The 24,002-nt window shown below is 43.2% G+C and overlaps 1 protein-coding gene across 14 annotated transcripts in view; it reads right to left on the bottom strand.

The window, feature by feature from the left end:
- The window catches only part of LOC126407793 (neuronal cell adhesion molecule-like), a 114,083-nt gene that overhangs the window by 45,293 nt on the left and 44,788 nt on the right, over nucleotides 1-24,002 (bottom strand). For all 14 annotated transcript variants that reach the window (XM_050072995.1, XM_050072994.1, XM_050073000.1 and 11 more), the window contains exon 2: nucleotides 17,851-17,935. The gene's annotated coding sequence lies outside the window, so the exon portion shown is untranslated. The remainder of the gene's footprint in view (nucleotides 1-17,850; nucleotides 17,936-24,002) is intronic.

Here is a 24,002-nt window from a genome sequence, read left to right as displayed (position 1 = left end):
GGAGGAGGACGCTATTAATGATTACTTGTCACGCTGTCACGACAACAAGCCTCTTGTCCATGAGTAGATGCACACTTTCTTCTGTTTGATAAATGAAACTGCTCACAACGAGGCCTGTGGATTATCTTGAGTAACCAGGTCATGATTTCTGGAAACAGACATTGCTGATGAGTTTTTAAAATTTCCTTTCTTTGCACTTTGAGAACCACAAGCCAAGTGCCATCTAGTTCTATTATATCAGAGAGAAGGGGGACATGTCTACAGCCGATATCTCAGGGCAGGTTGCAATATGGGAAGTTTTGGCTCTGGTGTTCTTGACGTAAAAGTCAGGATTTTTTTTGGCTCCATAGATTTTAACCACACTCAGTAACCTGATGGAAGTGCAATATTAAATCCCTGGTGCAGCCCTTTAAACATATGTTGCTCTGTTTTCAATAATTATCCTCCAGCTATCAGTCTACCTCAACTCTTAATGCTCATGGGCATCTGCTACTAATGCAACGTGTCCGGCAATTTGTTTGGTCCTCCTCCTTTCATAGAGCACCGCACATTGGCATTCACTGAGCTTCCTCCATGTACACGCCAAAAACACTCCGGGATTCGCTCTCTGTCCCCTCTGCCCAAATGCTAATCACTGCCGGCGCCGGCACTTCTGAGAGGGAGCTCCTTTTTAGCATGCAGATGGAGGCAGCACCGCTAGATGGGACGGCTGTGTGAAGGAGGAAATCCCTGCCTGTTCAACCTGAATGGAACCGAAGGGCGTTTTGCTTTCATCTTATCATTGCAGACCGGCTAAATATGACATATAGTTGGTGAGTCACGTCCTCGCATTATACCGGCGCTCCCTCTGAGAGCCTTCTCATGATTGGATGGGTGTATGAGGCCCTCTCTTTCTCCTCAGGATAATTGCTGGTGGCAAACTGGAGGTCTTTCAATCTTTTCACCGCTTCACAATGTAGCAAAAGCTATAAATTAATAGCTAATAAAGTAGCGAGGTGGCAAAAGTTAAGTCTCCAAAGTGCATTTGTACGCTTGTCTGACATCTGACTCGTACAGTAGCTCATTACTGGCGAATTAAGCGAGCAGAGGCACTTTTAAAAAGCATTCATTAAAATGAGATCAGGAGGGGAAGCAGCACAAGGCAGAACGAGCAACTGTGGATCTGAACTTGACCTTTATTTGATAGCTGATCCCCACACTGTAATTACTCCTTAAAAGACGATGTCTCAACATTGCCAAGCAGTCCTGCTCATGCATTTGGGTATATGAATTCATACTTGCTTATATCCATTTGCATCCTACTTGTTTGTGTGTTCACAGAGTCCGTGGGTCAGTATAGACGTCAGACATTCAAGATGGAGCTTGAGCCTGCTTGGCCTGCCACATGAGTGTGTTATGGGTGAGGCCATTCATATGCTGAGCAGAGGTTCATTATCATGAGCAAATGCAGGAGAGTGGGAGGAATGCATGCCGACTGGCTCCCTGAATAGCTAAAAGGACTCTCAAAATCCTCGGCATACAACGTCACAAAACACACTTTAGCTACAGAAACATAACAGCTTTGAGAGAGTAATCAACATAAAACCAATCTGCTGTGGGAAGACAAGCAAATCCTTTGAGACAGCAGACACCCATGCATACGTGAAGACAAATACTGTTATCATAGCTGTACAATATAATCCATAAGACTCATACTTCAGCAAATGCAGGGAAATGTATTATAGCTAAATATAGGGGCACTCCATACAGCTTTCAGCGGAGCACAACCACTCAAAATTGCACTCCAAAAGGGCACTCTGTATCCATGGCAATCCCCTCCTGTTCTCAGATCTCTGTGCTGACAAAAAGATGTCAACCCACTCATCAAACACAGACATATAAGGAGGGGAAAAAGGGCACAAAGAGACCCAGACCCATTTGTCATCTCATAAGTAACCTTGGAGAGAAACTGTACGCTTGGCATCTGCTCTGCCCCCCAAAAAACGTCTCAACCTCCATTGAGCTCAACAAAAGAGGTATGATTAGAATCTCAGTTTGCCACCGTGTCCGCACCGGATGGCTTACTCCACATTTGAAGGGTCTCTCACGATGGGGCCAATATGTGAAGTTTACTTTAAGCTTAGGGGTGCAACAATAAGAGCGTGTGAGAGGGGCAGTGGAGGAACTGTTCACCTCAGACACACAAAAACCAGCAGCCTGTGGTGTTTTGCAGCAAATGAACTCCTATGGGCAATGTCAGCCGGGGTAACACAGAAACAGTGTCTATGTATGATTGCTCAGAGTCAACAGTTAATGCAACTAGGCCTTTCTGGAAAAGCACGACTGTATAATAAACAGTTTTCTGGTGGAATTTGAATTGTGCTGATACAGTACAGGCAGGCAGGCAGGCGGGCATGCAGCGATGAGTCATTTAGAGCCGTCTACGCTTTGTGTGGTACCATTCAGTCTAGCAAAATCTGCCGACAACATCAGATAACAAAGCATGAACACTGACTGTGGGCTGGAACAATCCCTTACTGCTGCGTGTTACCAGAACATGTAATTTGCCAGAGAGAAAGTAGCAGGTGGACAGAGAAGGCAGCGAGGTGAAGTCATATTGAGGACAATCTTCTCTGCCCCGAGGCCATGTTGGTACTCATAATCAGACTAAACAGCATGCCGGAATTTATCCACAGCCTCAAAGTGACTCAGAGGCATTTCAAGTAGAGGAGATGAAAGCAAAACACTTTTAATTGCAGTCTTTAAAAAGGTACCTGTTAACAGTAGGCGATAATTTTTTTTTTCTACAAAGGGGATGGTTTGTTTTACTGAACACATAACAAAGTTTTGGCTTTCAGAATACTAAAATCCTCCTAAAACCCTCCAGGTTGCCACTGGGTTTAACAGCATGTTAAATATTTTTGTCAATATGGACATGCTGCACATTGTTGTACATCATTAGCTTGGTTAGATTCCCCACAATTTAATCATCAAGTTCAACGTACAGAAACCATGAGCATTATGATTGCTTCAGATTTACCCAAGACAAACAAGAGAGATGGAAAAAAGTGCTGACTCCCTGGCTTTGAAGTGGTCCTTAACTCCAAATATGTGTCCTGTTCTTGATTATTTATAATCCTTCAATCCGTAAGGGTCCACCGATCAAGAGAATCAAAAAGAATCAAAGGGTATTTCACGAAGAAATAATCCAAGTTGTGAATATTGTCATGTGGAGTCCATTGCTAACTGTGAATGCTAACTTCCTTCATCAAATGGACTGCTGTTCTTATGACATGTTTGTTCGTCTTCCTGCACCATGTTGTTGGGTATGCCTGTTTCTGATCTTTGCAGCCACCAAAATCATGGCTTGGTGACGGTCATTATGTAATGTGATGTATTTTGCTTAATATTTGGAGGACAAAAACAATACTGATATCAAAGAAAGCTTAAAGTATCTTCCTTCCCGGATGGAGAGGGATGGTAGGTTAAAAGGGGGACACATTTTGGTCATTTTGCTAACAAGGGGGATGGTGTCCACCCTCGAATAGTCTACTGCCTTTCAGAATGTACAGACATCTAATTGTCTGAACCAAGATGCAGCATTACTAGCAGCACTGTGAGCACTGCTGATGTTCATAATGCTCATACAATGTGCGCAATCTTAGTTAGCATGGTTACAATTATTGAGACACTACAGTCAAAACCACAAATGTGAACCTCATAGTGGCCCTAGAGGGAAAGTCATGAGACCGTCAAAATTTTTAGGAGTCATTATCTGGGTATCATTGGTGTATGTGCCAAAGATCATAGCAATCCACCTTTGATTCGTCAAGATATTTCGCCAAAGCCAAAGATAACAACCTGTTGGTGCACTAGTGTAAAAAGGGGGATCACCAAAGTCAGTAGGATTCATCCTCTGGGGACAATGAATGTCTGCACAAAATTTAACAGCAATCAACGTAATAGTTGCTGAGATATTTGAGTCTGAAAGTGAACTGACGACAAACTGACGAACGTCGACAGACAGACATTGGTTATCTGGAGAGCCATGGTGCTAGCATGGCTAAAAAGAAACAAATTGTGCCGACATTGGTCAACCAAAATCTATCGTCAACATCAGATAACAAACCCTTAAGACTGTCTCTGTGCTGCGGGAACAATCTGTTACCAGAACATGTAATTTACTAGTGATAAAATAGTGGTGAGAAAATCCCCGGCAGGTGGACAGAGGCAGCAAGGTCTAGTGTTATTGAGTGCCACCTCTACATTCACACACAGCACCACAATAGGCCTCTCCTGCCGCTCCCCTCCTCCTCCTCCTCCTCCTCCTCCACAAGCCTCTTCCACTACACCCCACCTGTGTCTGTGAAAGGTCAGCGCAGAGGAGGGTCCTCGCCCCCTCCCTAAACCCACAGCTCCCACTCCACAATCAGCCCCAACACTGAAGCCCAGTGCCAGGAAACTCAATCAAAGAGGGGCTTCAGAGGGCTCCAGACCTCTCAAAACCCTCCATTGTCTCCAGAAGGCTTCCCCACACCGAGGCCGGTCTATATGTAACACTGTAAGAGGAGTTGCTCATTACCGCCCGTCCCCGGTTTCACTTTGTCTCCTTTGTGCAGCTGACAGACGAATCCAGTTGCCCAGCCGGGCCAATAAAAGAGAGTGCAGTTACGTAAAAAACAGAAAAAGAGAGAAAGAAAATGAGAATTCATTTGCAGGACTGGATGATGACAGGACACATATGTTGCATGTGTTGGTGCATTGTTTTTAGATGTGAAAGAGACACAACACCGAACCCTGTCACCTGTTGTGTCGCTAAAGACACTTCTTTAATGGCATCTGTTTAAAATTTGCCATTCACCCCACGAGTTAGTGAGTATTGACTGATAGACACACCACACCACAATGTGTGTGAATGTCAGAGCAATCCATTATCACATAAAGGAAGCACTATGTAGTTGCCCCCCCCCCCCCCTCGCTCCCTCTCTCAGCCCCTCCTCAGCTCCATTCAGATACGGCAGGTGAATACAAATCATTTCCCCTTCGCTGCTCCCTAAAAGGACTCACCATCCAATTTCAGACACGGAGGACACAAACAATAGTCCTTTCAAATTGTGAGAAAATCAAATCATGGGCTTCTTTTTTTTAATGAAAGACACAATCAGGAGTTAACCCTTCCAAAATGCTACACAACTTCTGGAAATGTTTTTCTCATCAACACTTACCAAAAGATCTGAGTTACATTTTTACACAACAAAGGTGTAATGCTTTGAAATATGACTGCAGCTAATGATTATTTTCTTTACTGATTAATCTGTCATTACTTTTTATTAAATATGTTAAACGTAACGTTGCTGAAATGTAAGATTGTGCTGATATTAGTGCAACAGGTAAAGCAGAGAAACTTCTAAAGAGGAGATATTCTGGAGCAGCAGACTGTTTTACAAGTCGGGAGAATAAACGTGCAGTTTTGCAGATGCCTGCAGACCTCATCAAAACAGTGATGAATTCATACATCCATCTGTCACATAGTTTTCAGCTTTTTCTTCAAAGTTTTAGTTGTCAAAGATGAATTTCTATTTAATTTTTGGTTTGTTCTGGCTATGAAAAAAGTTTCCAGATTAAAGAAATAAATCTTTACATTTGTATATCGCCCGTCAATGATTAGTGTTCTAAAGACTGTCTAATTGATTAACTGACAAATCATTTCAGCGCTAAAGTGAAATGACATTTGTTATTTTGGCAGAGCATGAAAGTTCATTTCATTTATCATTTCATTTATAGTCACTCTATACATGTGGAGCAGTAATATGGACAAGCTGTTCATGGACAAACAGCTTTTTCATAAAGAGCTGTCAACTCTGGAACACATTACTAACTGAAATCAAACTGATTACTGATTTAAAATCCTTCACAACAAAGGTCAGGTGCTGGCTAAAAGCAAAGCAGAGCTGCACCCACTCTTAGCTACATGCACTCAAACTTTTAAGGGGTATAAGTGTAGGTGTTTTGGTGTACTGTGGTGTGTGTGTATTGTAGTATGTGGATTGTGATTTATGTATTTTATTGTGCCTTCCATGTTTACAGAGTATTGTGGTTTTATATTTTCAATTGTATATTTTTAATAACATTTTAGGTCTGCATGTAAAAGCCCAACTAGGGACAAGAGTTGAAAGTTAGCAATAGCTATAAACTCTCTGTGCAACACATCAGTCGCGCGCTCTGTATTGGAACTATGTTAAATTGCATTGTCCCTATCAAAAAAATGAATAAAAATTATACAAAATTAAATAAAATTTAAAAATAAAAATTAAATTAAATTAAAGATAAATAAATAAATAGTTTCTGTCAAACTGGACAAATGATTTTATTTTAGAAAAACTAGTAGTATCTTTCATCGTAGTTTCAGTTTTCAAAGAGGACTTTTTTGTGTGATAGTCCTTTATGTTTTCATCAGTTTTGAGCTGCAAAAATCAACCGATTAATTGTCAACTGTTAAATTATTTACCAACTAACTTGATAATCAATTAACCACTTTGAGTAATTTTTCAAGAGGAAAAAGTCAAAATCCTCTGATTTGAACTTCTTAAATGTGAATATTTTATGGTTCCGTCTACATAGGCATAGATTTCTGGGAGATATTAAATATCAGTATTAAAAACATGCGCATTTGTCCCCCAATAAAAACATGAAAGTCACAGAGGACTCCTACTTTGATGAAATTAAAGACTTTTCCATCATAAATTGATGCAGAAAAGGCACAAATTGTTGCAGAAAAACTCACCAGAAGGCAGGAAATTAAGTGTTTATTGCTCAAATATCCTGGGGGAGGAACTCGATTATCCATTTCATATGTGTTCCTCGGAAACCAAGAAACAAAACTGACGCCCCTGCTTCTCTGTGACTGTAAACTGAATATCTTTTATTATGGATAAAACAAGGCATTTGAGGATATAATCTTGGGTTTTGGGAGCACTGATTGATATTTTGTACTATTTCCTGACATTTTAGAGACCAAACAACTAATTGATTAATCAAAAAGCAATGAAAATAATCATAAGTTGCAGCCATAATCATTTTTGTAGACAAAATAAACAACTTAACACAATAAATCTACAGGTATCATCAAAATCACTGACGATTAACAGTCTATTAATGCACTACTGTGTGCTCACGCCACTCATGCAGAAGCAGTGATAGAGAAGTTGCTGGTAAACTAGACACACAGCATTTCTCCAACCTGTTAGCATATGAAAACTGAATCGCACTGAAAATAATCTACACCAAAATAACACACGCAGAAACACTGCTTGATGTGAAAATATGTGTGTGTGCCAGCTGCACTGATCCACTCTCTTTCAGCCAAGTCTGAATGAGCTTTGATTACACTGGCTTGAGCTATGGCCACTCTATTTCACGAGTCAGGTTTTCATATGCTAAACTCAACAAACAACTCAAGGGAGGTGAACAATTCATCAAAGATCGCCTTGAGTAAACTCCCGGGACTGTATTTAAAGTGAAGAGTGGCGCTGTGAATTTCTACATTTTAAATCTTCCCCGTCCAAAGACTTGTGATGGAATTTGATCTAATTAAGTTCTGAGGCTGAGAGACTTGTGATATTTCACCAAAAATGAAAAAACAGGGAGAGAGATGACATCTCCCTTAAGCGAATGGAAGTATTTTTTTTCTGTTAGCATGTAATTGGATGACCCCATTTTATTTGAAGCACTGGTTTTTGTGAAATTAAAGGGAGACTTTTAAAGATTAAAGAATACAACGGAAAAGCCCCTGGTGGTGGCTGACTGATGGCGTTTCACCAAGGCTTAGTGTGAACATGTTTCTATCTGTCCTATGGGTCTCAATGACTGAAATGTTGGCTAATGAGTGCTAATGATTCTAATGAAGGACTTAGCTTTCTCATAAAGGAAGTCCCTTTATGTGCTGTAAAACTCTCTTTGCAAGTGAAGATGTGGTGTGAAAACTCACCAGAGACTCAAACTGGAAAAAAACAGCTTAACAGTGTCCTGATGTTATAGCTTAGAGATTTTCCCTTTTACATCCATCATGTGGAGCGTTTGAGTGTGTTTCGAGTGGGTTCGGTGTTTGGCCCAGAGGCCGTCGCAGCTCAGACAAACAGTGCTCCATCCTTACAGATCATCTGGCCCCATCAGAAATAATGGCCCCGGCAAGAGCTGCTCCATCAGCCCTCATTTGTCAAATGGTGATTCCGGAGGAAACATTGCTCCCGTTTAACACAAACAGTCCGCCCGGCTTCCGCTAACAGCCTCTGTCCCGTGTCTGTGTCTGACGGGACGAGACTGGTCGCTAATGCAGGAGAAGTGTCTGCTGAGTGTTGGATAATGGCTGGGCGAGGCCGCGGTGGAGAGTTTTCTGACTGCGTCTATCGTTCCGTGGGTGTTTAGAAAAAGGTCGGCGCTGGGAGGTCGAGTAGCGCGGCTGGACAAGGTGTGTGTGACTCGCCTCCAGGAGAGGAGACCGGGGATGTTTCGTTGTGTTTATGCCCTCAGGGTCAAACTTGACAGAAGAATGAATTACTGCTATAACAGATAATGGTACAGTATCTCTGCTGGAACCACCTCACCCTCCGCTTTCGACACATCGCCGATGAATAAATGCATTTTATGGTCACCTAAATATAGCATAACAGTAGACAGTGGGATTCAAATGCAGGTATACACTTAGCTACAATCTTTTACAGGCAAAGTTGGGTATTGTGTATATTATATTATATTTATGCAGTATTAATTAATAATAATATATATATATATAAAGTCTCCCTTCTCACCCCGCCATGGGGGGTGGTGGTGTGTTTTCCTCAAGCTCGGGTCCTCTATCAGAGGCCTGGGAGTTTGAGGGTTCTGCGCAGTACCTTAACTGTTCCTAGGACCGCACTCTTCTGGACAGAGACCTCAGATGTTGTACCTGGAATCTGCTAGAGCCACTCTCCCAGTTTGGGGGTCACAGTAAGGTCCGATTACCACTGGCACCACTGTTGCCTTTACTCTCCACATCTTTTCTAGCTCCTCTTCCACCCCTTGGTATTTTTCAAGCTTCTCATGTTCCTTCTTCCTGATGTTGCTGTTGCTCGGGATTGCTACATCTGTCACCACTGTCTTTTTCTGTAGTTGTCGATCATTATCGACATTGGGTGAGAGGCAGGGTACACCCTGGACAGGTCACCAAGACTATCAAAGGGCTGACACATAGAGACAGACAACCATTCACACACATTCACACCTACGGGCCAATTTAGAGTCACCAATTAACCTGCATGTCTTTGGACTGTCGGAGGAAGCTGGAGTACCCAGAAAACCCACGGTGACAATGGGAGAAGATGCAAACTCCGCACAAAGGGGATCCCCTAACATGGGGTTCGAGCCAGGAACCTTCCTGCTGTGAGATGACAATGCTAACCACTGCACCACTATGCCGCCTATACACTGAAACTCTACGTTTCTTTATGTTTCAGCTGTCCGCTGTGGTCAACGTGTGGTTCGGTTTAGGTACAAAACCACCTTGCTGGTTATGGTTAGGAAAAGGATCATGTTTCAGCTTAAAATACTTGGCTTTGCTGGCACAAACGCGGCTGGAAACGCAGCAATGTCTTGGTAGAAAAAACAACCACTTTCGGGGCGTCAGTGGCTTAGTGGTAGAGCAGGCGCCCCATGTACAAGGCTGTTGCCGCAGCGGCCCGGGTTCAACTCCAGCCTGTGGCCCTTTGCTGCATGTCACTCCCTCTCTCTCTCCCCTTTCACAGTTGTCTGTCCTATCAAATAAAGGCTAAAAATGGCCAAAAAAATATCTGTAAAAAAAAAAAAAAAAGAAAGAAAAAACAACCACTTTTAATGGCATTATCCCAAGAGGAAAAGCAGCGAAGTAAAAAAAACAACCACTTTTTGTGGGTCTATCCCCAATGGAACGACTCCACTAAAAAACATCCCGTTCTGTTTGTTGGTCTGGACCAGTGTTCTGCAGTTTGGCAGCCGTCTCGCCTAGCTGACACGCCATCCATCATCCCCTCCTCCTCCAGATGACAAAGTCAGCTCATATACTACGTCACTTTATAAACTGACTGGGCTGATACCAGAACTGTGCCGAAATAAAATACTGCAAAAATGCTTTGTCTGAATCAGTAATCTGATCAAGAATCCAAACCACATGAGGCGTGCACACTCAACAATAGTAACGGTAGAGTGAGAGAGATGTCAGTCAAGCTCCATCTGTACCCACCCACGCTAATCAGGTTTAATCAGGCAAAGTAAGTGAACACAGCTGTGGAGGTGTATGACGGGGGTTTATTTAGATTTTTGTTAGTTAAAATGACTGGGAGTCACTGTGACTCGAAGATTATTCAGTACAATAGTCAAATAGATTTTAATTTAACAAGTGGATTTTATACTGGATTCATATTCCATAAAATATGAAGGAATGAATGCACACAGATGCAGAATTTCATCTTAAACTTAAAATAATTCCACATTCAATAGTGTGGAAATGAAATCTATAAACAGAAATGAAATATTGGTAGATGGAGGCTTGATGTAATTTACCAAGCAGTGAAAATCCTGAGACAGAGGTCTGTATATAGCTTGTTATTTCAGTATGCTCTCACATTTCATATTTGTCTCATCGCTCCACTCTCTCTCTCAGCAGGTAAAGAGGAGAGAGATTTCTCATTAGACTCGGCTGAGATGCAGGTGAGCGAGGGGTTACATCTAAATTCAGCCATTTGTATTCCAGCACAACACCCAGAGAGCAGGCTGTTTATATTGATGAGCAGATAGACTTGGCCTTGGACCAGGACCCACACCTAACAGCCACATAAATCATTTGGTCTCTTAGAGGCCCCTCCAAACAGACAGATCCCACCGGCTTATGGCGGCGCGAGGACAATCTTCTCTGTCCTGAAGCAACGTCGACACCAAGAATTCACCCATAGTGTGAGGACGGATTCAGAGGCCTCTCAGGTAAAAAAAGATGAAACAAAAAGACCTTTAATCATGCAGAGTCATTAATTCTGTACTTCGAGATTGAACACTTGGAACGGACAATTAAAATGTGGTCGAAAAAAGAAGACATGCTTTAAGGCAGGTAAGTGCTCAGGATCTGAAACCACATGGCTCTATTTTCTCTTCTGCTATCGCTCTGTCTATATAAAGAATACAAAAACTAAAGGTGAGTAGACTTCATTCTACTTTCACACTTCAAAAAAGATCTGTCCTCTCAGGTCAGTCAAGTATTCTGTCTGAATGTCTTATTTTCTTGAGCTCAAGTAAAAAATCCCCACAAATCCACATCTTTGAAAGCCAGCCACTCCGTTAAGAATATTTTACCCCCCAAATGCTAATTTGTATATCAATTACTCACCCAGCGTTACACTTTTCCTCACGTGCCTCCACAGTAAAGGAAAAATCCAACAACAGAAACTTTTTAATGAATTGAAGTAAAGGGGGAACACTTTTAACAACAGCAAAACTATATCAAAACATCTGTTAACAAGCTCTCACTCAACTCATGCAGGGTAATCCAAGTCTCATTTATCCAGTCGTATGCTCAGCACTTCCCGAACACATTCATTCCCCCGAAACACTTCCACATATGAGTAGCATGCCTTGGCAAAGCTGTGCATTTAAACTCTGCTCATGCATTCCACTGAGTTGTCCAGGTGCACGACTCATCCGTGCATGAGGCTGTTTATGAGCAAGTGTTTTAAATAGAAAGGTTTTAGCGTAAATGCAGTGGTTTGGGAAGTACTAAGCATATGACTGGATAAATGAGGCTTTTGTCGTTGTTAAATGCTGTCCCCTTTTACCCTAATTCATCAAGAATTTTCTTCGTTTTTGGATTCTTCATTTAGCGTTGATTCATGCGATGCAGATTCACGGATTCAAGGTAACACGGGGTGAGTAACTGATATACAAATGGTTCTTTTTGCAGGTGAAGTATTAATTTAAAGGAATATTTTTGACATATGAGAAAGTAATGCTTATTGACTTTTTTGCTGAGAATTAGATGAGAACCACTCTCATGTTTGTGCGCTAAACATGGAGCTACAGTAGGCGTTGATTAGCATAGCTTAGCACAAAGACTAGAAGCAGGGGGAACAGCTAGCCTGACTCTGTCCAAGAAATAGTTCCAGCATAAACCATAATGTTAGACAGAGCCAGGCCAATTGTTTCCCCCGTGTCCTGTCCTTATGCTAAGCTTCAGAACTTCAGAATTGATTTTAAGATTCTATTTAATAGCTTTTAAAGCTCAACGTGGTTTAGTGCCGAGTTGTATAGCTGAGCTTCTGACCCCCTACGCTGCAAGTTGTGACCTGAGATCGTCAAGCCTACCCTCACTAGTCGTCCGTAGACCAAGGCTGGTAACTAGAGGTGACCGGCTCTGGAATTCTCCGCCTGACGAGATTAGGTGGGCTAGCACATTAGCTGTTTTTATATCATTGCGTAAAACATATTTTTATAGGCAAGATTTTCCTTTTAATGCCTTTAATAATATTATTATTATAAGCTAACCAGCTGCTGGCTTCAGTACTGATACCTAAAGATAGACTCTGCTGGATTTATCTAAAAAAAAAAAGTATTTATATGTAAAAGTAATCCCTCTCAGTCATCACTTATGGCCCGCTTGAAATGTGTGGCGGTGTACTTATCTGCAGAGACTCTTTTTTGATGTGTGTTCAGGATGTTTCAGGGCACAGTGTTAAGATGAGGATGGGACTAAGGTGGTAATAAGGTGCACACATCCAAGAGGAAGCTCTAAATCTTGGACACAGCACCAAAAAAACCCCATAAATATCGCAAATTTAGGGGCTGGCTTTCACTCTTACACTGTTAACAAACAGTAACAAGTGCTTCATGCATGGTATATCTTTAATACAAGACTACTCACCTAGTCACAATGGACAACACACACATAAATATAAGGTGTATGGATGCATTCAGCAGTGTGAACATGGAAAATCTTTGAGGCTGGACCAGATAATTGCACAGAGAGGGCAGTGAAGGTAGAACGAGGCCTGGAGGAAGGTTGTGCAGGTGAGAGAAGGTGAACGGAGTTGGGAAAAGAAAAGCTGGAGATGCAGAGCCAGATATAGAAACCATGTCTCCTCAGACTCTCCAGGCTGTCTGCTGAACAGTTTGTGAGTCAGTTGTGCATGAAGCCAGCTTTCTCCACAACCCTGGAAGACGGAGAAGGAGAGCAGAAGCCCCTCAGGAGGGGCCTCACCAACCTCTTTCACATCACTCAGCCTCTTTCTCTCCCTCACTGTCTTTGTATCCATCTATTCATCTATTTGTTTATTCATGTCCTTCTTTCTGACACTTTAGCAGTGTCTCCCAGCACCTCCCTGTCTCCGCTTCTCATACGGCCACTGAGACACTGACAAACACACACACATCCACTCAATCACATCCACACACACACACACACACACACAACAGTTTTCTCACACACGGTATAGCTCTTAAACACAGCATGCGGAGACGGGGAGTGTTGACACTGAGAACCGTCAGAGAATTGTCAGGCTCGTATCAAAGAGATACCTAAGAAATATCTCGACGCGTTCATCTGAAACGACGTGCGCTGGGAGCAGCCCAGGGGCCCTCTGTGCGTGTTTGAATCCCTTTACTCATCTGCAGCTCGTCTGATCTCAGAACTGCTACTGTGTAATATCACTGCTTTCTAACCTCATGCTGTTTCACTGACGACACTGTTCGTACGCTGGCATTTATGGAAAGGCGGTTATTTGTGTGACAGACAGTGGCTCACAGTCCAGTCCCCAGTGCTTAAATTTGGCAACTCAGTTATTCCAAGTAACTACATGGTACAAGGAGTTGGTTACAGTGCAGTCAGACTGTGTTAAGACAGACGGATCTTTACTCTAATACAGTAACTCTGAGGTTAAAGGGATAGTTCGGGTTTTTTGAAGTGGGGTTGTATGGGGTTCTTATCCATAGATGGTTTACTACAAGCAGTAGGCATCAGTCGGCATGCCCCCAGTCTAGAGAAGCAGGCTAGAGTCTGACATGGAAGCAAAGCAATCTGATGCTGTGGATGGGAAAACAGCTAAAGGTATCAGATCCACCTAAAAAGTCCTATCTAAAATAACCAATATCAGTAAAGCATATTCTTTATTGAGAGTACTTTGTTCTGCTTCACCTTAATGTCAGACAGTGATTTCCTACTGGAAAATGAAGTTGTTATAGCACTCTCTCCAAAGCCAGACTCCATTGAGAAAAACAGTCATTTAAGCTCGCTGAACACAGGAGCTGCTGGTCTACTGCTGCTTCATACAGGTACTTAGTTTGTGTAATTGTGTGACTTCAGCTTTTAAAACAGTTAGTTCAGATTGCCCGAAGTCACACAATAACACAAACTAACTAATAGAGCAAAGCAGCTGTGGACCAGCAGCTCCTGTGTTCAGTGTGCTTAAATTACTGCTTTTCTCAATGGAGTCTGGTGGCGGTAATAACCAGACCATAAGAAGCTTAGTTAGCAGTAATGGCTTCCCCGTTGAAACAAGATGTCTGATGGAAAGGGGAAGCAGTAAAAATGCTCTCAATATAGTGTACACTTAAACTGATATTGATTTATGCAGGTGGCTAAAACATGTTTTGCTGCTGACCCCACCACAGCAGTACATTGCTTTGCTTCCATGTCAGACTCCATCCAGCTCCTCTGAGCTGGGTGCTGCCGACTGACATCTACTGTAGGTAAAACATACATACAACCCCACTTAAAAAATGTGAATTATCCTTTTAAAATGCTGATTCTAAGCTTTAATTTGGAGGTGTTTCCATCCACATCGCATGCACTGTGTAGGACTTAAAACCACTTTTATATGTAGCCTCCCAATTTTACAGGACAAAACACAACTGGACATATTACAGTGGGAATTCTGCTCTCATACATTTCAACATTCTACTCACTAGTTGATTCAGGATACCTGGGAATGTGGCGATATTGTTTAAGAGATGTCAGAGTAGGTAAGAACCACAGAGAGTCAGATGATCATAAAGCAGTGATACTCAACTTGAGGGCCAATGGGCCAAATCTAGCAGGCGGTAAGGTGCTGGGTGGCCCGCAGTCCATTTTCCAGTTCACAATAAAAAGAAACTGATTCACACTGGCAACTGTTTTTGTACCGTGGATGTAATTAAGGTGTTAAAGTGCATAAAAAAGCTCCTTTATAAAGAAACATAGCCAGGGGAGGATCACCTGGCATTTAAACGCTAAATGTCCTCAAATCCTAGAAACACCCCCTGGCCTCTATGCACCTTACCTGCAAAGACGAGCGAGGACAGCAAACATCGAAAGGTTAAAACCAGGCAATTAATTTATAATATATGCAGATAAATATTATCAGTGGTTGTTTATTAACTGCCCCTGGCCTCCTGTCATTTTGCAAAAGTGGCCCCTGGGCAAAGCAAGTTGAGTGTCCTTATTTTACAGGTTTAAACCACCCTGGTTTAGCCAAGCTTATCTGAGAGAACAGGAAGGCCGAAAATTAAAATGATGTCCCAAACCGTCCGTTGTTAACACTGACCTTCTGTGGAGTAATGTTGGAATGATCCCAAATCCGAGCATTTACTTTCATGAGCACAGTGTTACCATTATTGATGCAAATGATGGCAAGAACTATAAAACAGCTACAAATTAGTACTTTTAGTCGTATTTTAAGTTGTTTGGTGGCATTTTTATTTCACTTTATCAGAGTCTTGATAGGAAATGAGGGGAAGAGAGAAGTAGAATGACATGCAACAAACAAATATCCCCAGCCAGACCTTTTCCGTTCCTCATATTTAATATTTGGTTGCAAATGCTTTGCAGAAACTGACTGGCTGGATTCTACGGCCTACAGACATCACTAGAGGATTGGCATCCTCCCTGGTGTTGCTCTGCCAGGCCTGTACTGCAGCCATCTGCACTTCTTGCTTGTTTCAGGGGCTCTTTGCCTCCAGTCTGGTCTTGAGCAAGTGAAACACATGATGAGTTGGCCTCAGGTCGGGTGGACAATCAAGAGCTTGGCCATAAAACTCCTTGGTCGCCTTTTCTGAGTGCTAAGGATTGTTGTCCTGCAGCGCTCTGCTAAAATTGGGGTTTTAAACAGGGCTAAGCGTCCTTCTGTTCATCCAGTATGCAATATGTGAGAGTCAGCACTTTAACCTCGTAGTCACACTTTCATTTAAAATCCGATGTGTTGGAGCAGAGTCGAATGGAAAATGCATCAATACACAAATACTGTCTGACTGCAGGTTATGTAATCAATCAAACACTCATGTAGAGTTAACAATATAACAGCTATTTCTCTGATTGGCTGATCCCCAAACTTTTTCCCACCTTCCCCCGCTTGGCATTAAAACACACAAATAATAATACCACACTCCCTGATGGCCACGTGAGAGAAACCGGTGAAAGACAGCACTATGGAGGTAAACAGAAACCTCTGCGGCCTTCTATTGAAGGGCCTGGGACCTGAATGCTGCTGCTCACAATGGACGCTTCACGCCTCGCTGTGTTTCAAACCGCAAATTCAATCCGCAGCTCCTAAGTGTGGCCCTCTGTGACTCGGCCATTGAAAAAATGTGGACTCAGCCTCTCTGGCCTGCAGCACACATTCACAACAACAACCGAGTGCCGCAGCGGGATGACAAGAGAGAAACGGAAAGAATGAGAGACTCAGAGACAAACAGACTGACAGATAGGCAGAGGCAAAGCGAAAGATTGAAATAGGCACATAAATGGATAAACTGAGAGAGTGAGAGAAAGCCCAGCCCGACCAATCGCCAAAAATAAAACAAGCGTAGCACCAACAGCGGAGGTAGATGAGCTCCGAGCCGTCAGAGTCCCTTAACTCTCCACTCAGCTGTACGTGCAGCCTCCCCGCCCGGCTCGGCGTGCTGCGAGACCGAGGTGGGATCCTTCCTTCACACTCCACTGGGCGGTGGACACACATCACACCGTGTCACCTCCACTCACAGAGCATTATATCAACTCCCCGCTGAATCACAGACACACTTTCAGCACCGCTGAATGAGGGGATGAGCCAAAGGTTACTGAGGGTCATTTTCAAAAAAAACAATAACCCCTGTGAGCCGAGAGTCAATTCTCGGGGCTCTAATGCACACTCAGACCTTGTGCTTCGGGGAGCCACTTTCACTCTTAATTGTGCAACTGCCATTAGGGGAACTTCTCTACCTCTGCGTGCTCCATTACGACACATTATGTGTCAATAAGAGAGAGGCACTACGCACAATATAGCCTCTAAGTGCTATTTTGTGATTTCTAAGTATTGACGCCCACTGTCACAGCAGTGGGCAAGGATAAGAGGGTGTGTTACCTTGACAACCATATGCATCAAACAGACAGTTGGACACTAGAAACACAGTGTTGTTTTTTTTATTGCCTGCCAAACCTCGCTGCCAAAATGGAGGCCGACACAAAAAGACACTCTGCCAGTGGACGAATGCCAGTCAAGCAAGCGGTGACCTTTGCCTTACAGCCCGAGCAAAAGGAGCAGGCATCACAACAGACAGAGACAGAGTCGTAGTGGTCGTTCGGGGACTTCGGAGCGCTACAGTGTTAATATTAATACATTCACACTCTGGCAGCAGGACAGATGAAGATATTTGGACTGGAGACACTTGCCAGGCGTGGCAAACAGACTGACATTTGTGTGTGTTCACATCCTACGGGAGGGGAAATGCCTTTGAGAAGAACAAGAACGTTTGATTCAGAGAGGCAGGAAGTTCGCGCTGTTTTGGAAAATGATGATGTTGGTGGAGATGATGTGACGAGAAAAAGAAAATGGGTTCAAAAGCCTGACGGAAATGTTTCCAACTTACCAGAGAAACTCAAATCCCCTCTGTCCTCCTCCTCCCTGGATAATTGTCTGCTTCTTCTTCTTTTTCTTCTGTGGTTTTCTTCAATCTGGTTAAGAGAAATAAAGAAAATAACAAATTTTAGTGCTCAGAATTCAGATTTCTCTGCTCTTCCTTCATAGTAGTCTCACATAGCCAGACCATTCTCCACAGTGCTGTCAGCACTAAGGTATAGGTGCACACATTATCATTCTGTTAGGGGGGAAAAAACACTCCCGCTTGTTTGTATTTCTTTAAACCCATCACAACTGTCCTGGGCGACACTTGACCCACATTGTAGCGATGGTGCCCTTGCAAAGTAGCAGCGGGGGGGGAACACACACAGTGACAAGGCTAACTGTTAGCATCAACAGCAGCAACTGTAACGGTTATTAACGGGTTTAATAGAGTCGATAGAGTCGAGCTGCCTTGGTATCAGTGTGAGTGTGAAACCTCATCACATATTGACGTTTGGTCATGGACTTTCCATTTCCAGATGTGACGTGCAAGGTACCCTGGGTGAGTTGGTTATTGATGTTCTGGGACGCTGTGTCAAGTTCTGCCTGTTACATGCCTTTTCTTCTTTTAAAATAAACTTCAGTTTTCATAGGAAATTTACCGTTTACATACAGTCCCCTTAAAAATAAACTTACTACACCAGTACAACGCCGCAAATTGACATATTTTTCCTTCAACAACAAAAGCATGTGGTTAGGTTTAGGAAAAAAGAACAGGGACTGTCTTTATAATCTCACAGGATGCTAACACCGCTCTCCTGGGTGAAACTCGGTGTTTGTTGGACCTATCCTCCACCCCTCCTGTCCGCACCGCTCAGACTTTCGCTGCCTTATTTTCGTTCTTGTCCCGCCGCATTTCCCCGACGCGGCCGGATGCCGTTAAACTATAATAGCGCCTGGCTGCGTGTCATGCCAACGTTAAAGGACGTTTTCTTCTCGCCAGTGTCTGACGCCGAAAGTCACCTCAATTTCAGAGTGAGACCGGGTTGGCTTAACGGCTTAATATTGGGTGTTGGCACTGCTGCCGCGTTAGCTCCTTTTAACCAGGCAAACTCACGGGAGGAAAGATGCTCCTGAGACAGTGGCAACAAAAAGTGTTCTGATCTGGCAGGGATTTGGGACTGTCTGGGATCAGACCACAGCGCAGATAGGATAGAATTCAGGTATCGTTTGGAGTTTTTGATAACAGTAACAGACAGACAGTGGAAGAATGGTGGTCTGAAGAACAGGCCAATGGCAGGCTTATAGCCGCAGTCTACATGTAGTGAGTCAGACTACCTTTGTGAAAACAACCAGGATTTTACACGAACCAGAAAGGAAAATCCAATTTTTCTTAATAAGGTTCCTGGAGGGAGTTTTGCACAGCTACAGTATGCATATTTCCTGACATCCGGTGCATCAATTTGCCTTCACAATGGGCCTACTGCTCCATGTTTGGTTTTATTATAATCTGCTAAAATCCTTTTCATATTGAAGTCTCCTGCTCTGTCACAGTCACACCAAAGATTACACACCAGGATGTCCCCACACGAAATCTCTCCTCCTCATCAAACGCTCGGTCTTGTGAAAGAAGTGATTTTTAAAAAATAAAAAAAATACATAATCATCCTTGAGTGTGTTGACTCTTTGGAAACGTACTTAAATCAATTCCAACTGTGACAAGTTTTGATGGTGAAAAGAAAGCAAACATCCAAGCTGTGCAAACCAAAGTGTGAACATGGATTTTCAGAGGCAGGAGTGTGTAATCCAAACTGATAGACACAAAAGCCTGTTGCTAAGAGCTGGAAGAGAGACGCATCTCCTCCCTCTCCTCTTGTCTTGTCTCATCTCCCTGATCTCCTTCCTCCCTACACTTCTCCTCTCCCTTCCTCTCGTCCTTCTGTTATCTAGTGTCGTCCTCACTCCTGTACTCTTCCCTCTCACCTCATGTCCTTCTCTGTCTTCTCCTCGGTTCAGTGCCGTCTTCATTTTCCTTAACTCTCCTCACCCCTCCTGTGTTATCTGCAGCTTTCTAACTTGCCAAAACCAATCCTCTTTTCTTCCCACATGTCTCCTTTCTCATCTCATCTCCTCCATTATTTTATTTTATCTCGAGAGTTTTGATTCCTTAAGTTCAGGAGCTCATGTGGAGTCGCATAATGTGCAGACTTTCATGGGAGATTTCTAGGACGAAAGGTTTTGAGATAAACCATAATGTCATGGGGCAGAAAAGGCTAAGGTGTCTACTTTGATTTATCCTGTCCTTTTCCTTTCCCTCCACCTCTCTGATCATCTCCTCACTTCACCTTTTCTCCTCTTCTGCCCCCGCCTGCCCTTTAGACTGTCATGTTCTTTTTTCTTTTTTACTCAATCCTCTCCTCTTCTTAATTCTCCTCCATTCTTTCATCCCAGACTTTTTAAGCCTTAAGATCAAGACACCACCATGCAGAAAGTCTTGAGAGATAATATATGGATGCTCTTCTTGTCATATTTTTTAAAGATTTTGGATAAAAACTCAACACGAGCAGCACAGTGGTGCAGTTAGCATTGTTGCCTCACAGCAAGAGGGTTCCTGGTTCGAACCAGGGATGGAGGGTTCAAACCTTGGCTTGGGGGAGCCCTTCTGTGTGGAGTTTGCATGTTCTCCCCGTTTCAGCGTGGGTTTTCTCTGGGTACTCCGGCCTCCTCCCACTGTCCAAAGACTTGAAGGTTAACTGGTGACTCTAAAATGTCCGTAGGTGTGATTGTGAGTGTGAATGGTTGTCTGTCTCTATGTGTCAGCCCTGTGATAGTCTGGCGACCCGTACAGGGTGTACCCTGCCTCTCACCCAGTGTCAGCTGAGATAGGCTCCAGCGCACGGAAAATTAATGAATTAATTCATAACACATGCTGTTAAAAAACAAAGTACTTTAGTATGTTTGACATGCTAACTTTACAACACCTTGCTCTGATTGTGGAAATTTGAGATGGTCAAGGGTCAGAAAAGGTTTCGGTTTTCTTTTTGTTCTCCATTCTGACTGCCCCTAAAAGAACTGTACATTAAGAGCGCATACATGATTCAGAGTTTGAGCCAGGATTGCCTGCACACGGCTCTCAACATGGATGTGGCTGAGTTGGCAGCTAGCAGCTAACGGTGCTAACAGCCCAAACAGTGCTAACAGAGCTAATGCGGTTAAGCGGGGCAGAACTCAGAGGGTGGGTGCTGCGCTTTTGTGCCACCACCGTTCGTTGCTGGGGTTTGGGATAGCATTATCCGTGGTAATTGCCGTACGCAGCAAGACTGGAAGACTGGAAGCCATAAGATAATTGGATAAATAACTGGGCTCACTGGTGTATTCAAACAACTCCATTTGAACACAGCATACCTTAGTGATAAAGTTCAAGCTCCAAAGCGACAGCTCAAAAGTCATGTTCATCAAAGCCTACACCAAGAGGTCACGTGAGAGGAAAAGCGTAAACACGGACATAGGATCCATATTTTGTTATCCTGATCCTGATCATGTCAGGAAATTATAGATCATACAGAAGGCAAAATTATCGTAGAAGCACAATAATTATCTTGCATCTCGCAACGCTTAGAGGGATACACACACACACACAGGGACTCACATGCACTAACATGGACACGTGGTTGGACCGATCACCACAGCAAAGAACCCTTAGGTCTTTGCTTAGGAAACCATTACTCCCCTATATCTTTTCATAGCATATAGTTGTTGCTATGTTACTGCTCTGAATGACACATACAGCTTCTTTAACATGAGGTCACATGCCAGAGAAGGCTCTCCACCTCTCTTATAATCTCCTTAGATTATATCTAGTCTCTTCTTTCCTTTATTTCTTGCCCACTCCTCTCCTCTCTTCCCCTCGAACACTGTCACAGCGAACACAGACACACCTATCGGAATCGATGGGCGAAATGATTGAAGAAGCCAATCCAATTTACTTCTAGCAAAGGCTTATCGACTTCAGTCTGCTGCTCCAAATAAGAGTGTGGGAGCCCCATTGAGAGACGCCGACGTTTCCACTCGGTTAAATACGAACACTGCTTTCTGCACCGCTACGCAGATACAATTGTGAACTACAGGTTTACATTAACTCTGTTTCACACAAATAACAGATGTGGTTTCTTCAGTTGTTTTCTCTCAAGATCCCCATTTTGTCTCACCTCCCAAGATTCGATTCTGCCAGCATCTGTGCACTGTCTAAAAACATTTGGGGTGTTTCTTTCACGCTATATTCTCCTAAACTCTGCATTATTTACTGCAATCTTTGGTACAATTCAAGGATTCAGAAAGCCTGAGCACCATAGTCAATAACATATTACTTGTTACAGAATATTACAACAAAAAAACAGGTCTTCACACAGCCCTGAATTTGAAAGGCTCCTCCTGACCCAGATTTTAAAAACTACTGACATACATGCTTTACCCACAGCCTCACATTGCATTATTGCTGACACCTGTGCTGACACCATACCTGCGCACAGAACTACAGTTCAGCTATCATCTTGTTCGGCTCTTACAGTACGGGATAATATTTGCCTCACTGTGCATTTGCTGAATCGCAGTGAAACATCTGATTACAGCTGAGATCTATGAATAAAACACAACAACAAAGTGACCTTTCCACATCCTGTTTGACTGAGCTGAAGGCTGATCCCATCAAAAGCGGCCTCCCCCTATGACACCGAGCCAGCCATCCCGCCACCCCACCTCTGCCCTCAGACACCGCAGAGTCGAGCGGGGCTCAGTCCGGCTCTGCTGCCATGGTGATGAGAAGAGGGCCGCAGAACTGAGACTGAAAATAGCCTGAGATGGGATGCTGACAGTGGGCAACGAGCAGGACTACAAAACACCTCACAGCAAGAGACATGTGGTGCCCTCAATACCTCGGGGAGCGCTCTCGTGTCATGAGTGCTGACAAAGAGACAGCTGAATTTTTCATGAATATAGATAGCAACAACATTTCTCAACAACAAGGAAGGAGCTAACAGCAGATAAATACAGGAAATGCTTGTTAGCATTCTGAAGCTGCACTGATCAAAATGTTTGTGTTAACACTGGATCAAATGAGAAAGGATTCTCTCATAGTGAGGAAACCACAAAAAATAATCACCTGACTCTGTAGTTCCTCTCAGATATACCGAGAGTTTTAAGAGTCTTTCACCAGCTTTGGTTTTATAGCCCACTTTACCGTTCTGGTTCACTCACACTGCTCACATCAGCATCATTTCCAGCAACAGGAAGCTGTTTTCAGCAAAAAAAAAAAAAGGTCAAATACATCCACTGCACACTAGCTGCCCACCGCCAGAACATCAGACAGGCAAAGACAGACACAGATAGTTACCCCAGGAGTGAGTGAATATCAGAACAGAGAGTGAAAACTGTACAGGAAACACAGGTCCAAATGAACGCTAAAGCTAAGATACACTGTACGATTTGAGCCTGTTTCTGATCCAATTTTTGAGCCTCATGAGTCATGTTAGACTTGGACCGATTTCAGCTTCGTTGTCCGTGCAGTGTGGAGGAGTGAGGACCGACTGTGGGTCGATTCACTGCTCCCAGCTGGCCATCAGATGTTTGGATGATTTTCTGACATGCCAGAAATTATGATCGGCCATCCTCAGGCTCACTTAAAGCACAGCCACAAGTTGATTCCTCAATATCAGTACATTTCTTTTTCACTCGCCAGTGCAAAGTGGCAAACAGAGCGTCTGAAAGTGCCATGGCAAAACAATGCATCTTATGGACGGAGAATTTGGAGGCCAGGTTGGTCGAGCTGCAGCAACAGTATATGTGCTTTTTTGATGTTTCGAGAGATACGTTGATAATAGTGCGTTATTGTGAACCTGTGGTGGTCTAACATTATACACTTGCGCAAAAAACATTCTATCTGCATCACAGACGATTTTCTCGTACAGTGCGTGCCGGAATTAAACAACAACATTTCTAAACTAGGCTAAAATCGTACAATGTATGCCCAGCTTAATGTTGCACCATATCTGCTAGATGTGTAAATTAGGAACTGCTTGCTAGCATGTTAGCCATGTTAGCTTTAAAAGGTGATAATATATGAGTGTTGTGGGAACAGCTTGTTGTGCTGCCCCCCAGTGGCCAAAAAAAGCTGCACGTTAGCTC

The sequence above is a fragment of the Epinephelus moara genome, chromosome 20, assembly GCF_006386435.1.
Source record: "Epinephelus moara isolate mb chromosome 20, YSFRI_EMoa_1.0, whole genome shotgun sequence".
Taxonomy (NCBI): Eukaryota; Metazoa; Chordata; class Actinopteri; order Perciformes; family Serranidae; genus Epinephelus; species Epinephelus moara.
The sequence above is the reverse complement of the archived record's forward strand: the minus strand, read 5'-3'. Positions and strand labels throughout refer to the sequence as shown.